Below are 4,332 nucleotides of genomic sequence, written 5' to 3' on the forward strand. Positions count from 1 at the left end.
TCTCGCGCACTTTGCGCACGGCTGGAGAAGCTTTGCTGGCCGGCTTTCGCTCCTCGTGTTTACCGTGCGTTAAAGTTGCGCGTCCGTGGCTCTCGCAGCTCTTGCGCGCCCGGTCGCAGAGAGGAGTACGCAACCTCGACCGCACTTTCCCTGCAGGCTTCCTTCCGACTCGAAGTCCTGCGGCGGTCTCAACGAGGTGCCACATCCTCAATGCAGTCGGTCGCCCCCGTTTCGGTTGGGCTCTGGCACGACGGTCGCCACCGTCTCGCCCTTGAGTGGCCGCTGTTGGCGCTCGCTGTGAGGTGTTCAGCGTGCTGTCCGTGTTGCCGACGCGGTCAAAACGAGTCGACGGCTCACGTTCCCTTGTGCGCCGAAGGCTCTCTTGATATGTGATCCGACCCTCAGACAGACGAAGCCAAGGGAAGACCCAAGGCCGCAATGTGCGTTCAAAGAATCAGTGCTCAGTGTGTCCTGCAATTCACACCAAGTCTCGCAGCTGGCTGCGTTCTTCATCGACCCGAGAACCGAGTGATCCACCGCTTAGAGTCGTGAAAAAGTGTTTGTTCAATTCCGTACAGTCAAAACCAAACGTTTCTGGCACTCGGCCAAACAGTGGCCAAGAAGGGCGCTTTTCAGCGCACGCTTGGACTCCAAAACTCTGCCGCGCCTTTTTCGGCTGCCGCAAATCGAGCAAACGGTGTGTTTCGGACGGCGTTTCGCTTTCGCTACTTGCGAGTGCTTTCGTGGTCCACCCCTCTATAAATACTCGGGAGGCGTCGAAGCCGGTTCTCCAAGCCGGACCCGTAGGTATCGTTGTGTGCTCGCTCTCATTGGCCCGCCTAACCAGAAAATGCCTGCGGTACACCCATTTGGATAAGAGTGCACGCAGATGCGGGCCTCGACGGCTACACATTTCCTCGGGCGGCCGCCTCCCGGCCTCCGTGGAGCGCGGGATGCACGGTCCCATCGACAAGCCTCTCCCGTTTTTACCGTGGCGTCGCGGTTCACCACGGCAGGCGGGTCGGTCTCCTCCGCATAAAAAGGGGGACCCCCGCTTTTTGTTCCACGAAATCGCACAAGCTTTTTTCGCATCCACGGTTTGCCACCGCACACCAAAATGCCGATCCGGCTGCCTACTTTAGCCAACAGGTGGAGCCAGGCGCGCCGTACTTGCGCGGCACTTCCCACGTCCACCGAAGTCGGTGCCAAGGACCACTTTCGGCGCCGGAGCCGCGTACGAGCCTACTCGAGGCGGAAGAACGAAGCCAGCAAGGGCCTGGCCGCAAGTGCGTTCAATTGTCGGGACGTCCAAGTCCCTCGTTCTTCCGTGCTTCCTCTTTCGGCAAGTCGTTGCGGCACCTTCCCAAAGCGCGCAGACCCGCTAATCGCGACGAGCGCGACGTGGCCGTGCCGCCTTTCCCTCGGCAGCAAGCAAAACGCCTGGCAACGTCGACGCTCCCCTAACCGCGATCTCGCACCGTGTTTCGTGTGGCGAATTCAAAAGCCGGCCGGCGCTGCTGCAACCATTACGGTCGGTACGCATACGCCGCGGAGGGCGGGACGGTCATCGGAGCGTGCGGTTCCTCCATCGAGTACTGCGCACCTCGGCCGTCGCATCGCCGTGCCATGACCGGCCGCGCGTCAACGCGAACCGGTGCCAGCGAGATCCCTCGCCTGCAAGAACCGACCGGCAGCCTCCGTCACCCGAGGACGCGGAGGCGCTTGCCGCGGACGGCGGGACGGTATGCACTGGTGCACAGCGGACCCGTCACATCGCCAGTTCCTTGACCGACCGCCGACGCTTGTGCCGTTCCTCTCGTACTTGGCAGTCGCCGCGCGATTGTCGGGTCTCGTTCTTGCACGCTCGAACGGTCGGGAGGGCACTCGGCTGGCGTTTCGGGAACGCGCAGCCTCGCCTTCTACCGACGTAACCACGACTCGCCGTTCGCGCTCCGCCGCTCCTGTTTACAGTACTAGGCGGTCCCGCAGCGGTCGGGTCGCGCATTTCGAGCGCTTCGAGCCACGGTGCAGTGGCGGGTCGAAAGCCGACCTATGAGTGCGTTGCGCCGTTTGTACCCGCGTCCGCCACCTGGCCGACCGTCCAAGGTCGCGGTGTTGGCGTCCGCTGGGCGCAACAATTTGTCACGGGGTGCCGCTCCACATTCAGGCAGCCCCGTGGGGAAAAGCCGACCCCGCGTCCAAACGGGGTCAGCGGCAGAAAGTGTCGGGCGCAGACGCAGCTGAGGCGCTCACCCTTCACAATCCGTTAATGATCCTTCCGCAGGTTCACCTACGGAAACCTTGTTACGACTTTTACTTCCTCTAAATGATCAAGTTTGGTCATCTTTCCAACAGACCGGCGCAACCGAAAGGCCGCGCCGGACATCGGTCCGAAGACCTCACTAAATCATTCAATCGGTAGTAGCGACGGGCGGTGTGTACAAAGGGCAGGGACGTAATCAACGCGAGCTTATGACTCGCGCTTACTGGGAATTCCTCGTTCAAGGGGAACAATTGCAAGCCCCTATCCCAATCACGAAAGAAGTTCCACGGGTTACCCAGTCTTTTCAGACAGGGATAAAGACACGCTGCTTCCTTCAGTGTAGCGCGCGTGCGGCCCCGGACATCTAAGGGCATCACAGACCTGTTATTGCTCTGTTTCGTGCGGCTAGGAGCCGCTTGTCCCTCTAAGAAGGTTGTAAGGTGCTGGGAACCCCGCACCTATTTAATAGGCTAGAGTCTCGTTCGTTATCGGAATTAACCAGACAAATCGCTCCACCAACTAAGAACGGCCATGCACCACCATCCACCGAATCAAGAAAGAGCTCTCAATCTGTCAATCCTCCCAGTGTCCGGGCCGGGTAAGTTTTCCCGTGTTGAGTCAAATTAAGCCGCAGGCTCCACTCCTGGTGGTGCCCTTCCGTCAATTCCTTTAAGTTTCAGCTTTGCAACCATACTTCCCCCGGAACCCAAATACTTTGGTTTCCCGGAAGCTGCCCGCCGAGTCATTTGAGTAACTCAGGCGGATCGCTGGTTGGCATCGTTTATGGTCAGAACTAGGGCGGTATCTGATCGCCTTCGAACCTCTGACTTTCGTTCTTGATCAATGAAAACATTCTTGGCAAATGCTTTCGCAGTAGTTCGTCTTGCGACGGTCCAAGAATTTCACCTCTAGCGCCGCAATACGAATGCCCCCGTCCGTCCCTCTTAATCATTACCTCGTATTCCAAAAACCAACAGAACAGAAACGAGGTCTTGTTCTATTATTCCATGCAAGTTTATTCAGGCGACTCGCCTGCGTTGAGCACTCTAATTTTTTCAAAGTAAAAGCACCGGCCATCTCGAGGCACACAATGAAGTGCACCAAGAAAGAACCGGCATGATGTTCAGTCCGAGCCGTCGCATCGGGTAGATGCACTACTCGTCTGGAACTGAGATCCAACTACGAGCTTTTTAACCGCAGCAGCTTTAGTATACGCTATTGGAGCTGGAATTACCGCGGCTGCTGGCACCAGACTTGCCCTCCAATTGATCCTCGTTAAAGGATTTAGAGTGTACTCATTTCAATTACGGGGCCTCAAAAGAGTCCCGTATTGTTATTTTTCGTCACTACCTCCCCGTGCCGGGAGTGGGTAATTTGCGCGCCTGCTGCCTTCCTTGGATGTGGTAGCCGTTTCTCAGGCTCCCTCTCCGGAATCGAACCCTGATTCTCCGTTACCCGTAACAACCATGGTAAGCAAGTAACCTACCATCGAAAGTTGATAAGGCAGACACTTGAAAGAAACGTCGCCGGCTCGTGGCCATGCGATCAGCACAAAGTTATCCAGAGTCACCACACAATACGGGCCGAAACCCGATCGATCTTGGTCTAATAAAAGCACCCGTTACCCAAAGGGCTCCAGGCTCACTGCATGTATTAGCTCTAGAATTGCCACAGTTATCCAAGTAGGAAGAAACGATCTAAGGAACCATAACTGATTTAATGAGCCATTCGCGGTTTCGCCTTATTTCGGCATGTACTTAGACATGCATGGCTTAATCTTTGAGACAAGCATATGATTACTGGCAGGATCAACCAGGTAATCGTTCGACTGCGCGTCCGTCCTCGCCTTCGGCGGGCCGGACGCAGTCTGTGTGCGGCGGAGGCCACCTTCAGGCGCCCCAACACGCTTATTTTGCACTCCGAGATGACGGCGTTCGAGCTCGCTACGGCACAACCTTCCCGAAAGACGAGTGGGAGCCGTGCGGCAAGAAGCACGTTCATGCTCGCTCTTTTTCGTTGCATCGACTCGGTCGCGCCGTGCGGGTTGCCCAAGCCCGCTGCACTGTCGG

The 4,332-nt window shown here is 57.3% G+C and overlaps 2 non-coding genes across 2 annotated transcripts; both read right to left on the bottom strand.

Annotated features, from left to right (window-relative positions):
- Window positions 1-395: 395 nt before the first annotated feature.
- LOC142795496 (5.8S ribosomal RNA) lies at window positions 396-548 on the bottom strand. The gene has a single exon (XR_012893073.1). It is a non-coding gene; the product is annotated as a 5.8S ribosomal RNA (ribosomal RNA).
- Window positions 549-2,267: 1,719 nt separating this feature from the next.
- On the bottom strand, window positions 2,268-4,082 carry LOC142795497 (small subunit ribosomal RNA). Its single transcript, XR_012893074.1, has one exon. It is a non-coding gene; the product is annotated as a small subunit ribosomal RNA (ribosomal RNA).
- Window positions 4,083-4,332: the final 250 nt, after the last annotated feature.

This window comes from Rhipicephalus microplus, unplaced genomic scaffold (assembly GCF_043290135.1).
Source record: "Rhipicephalus microplus isolate Deutch F79 unplaced genomic scaffold, USDA_Rmic scaffold_703, whole genome shotgun sequence".
Lineage (NCBI taxonomy): Eukaryota > Metazoa > Arthropoda > Arachnida > Ixodida > Ixodidae > Rhipicephalus > Rhipicephalus microplus.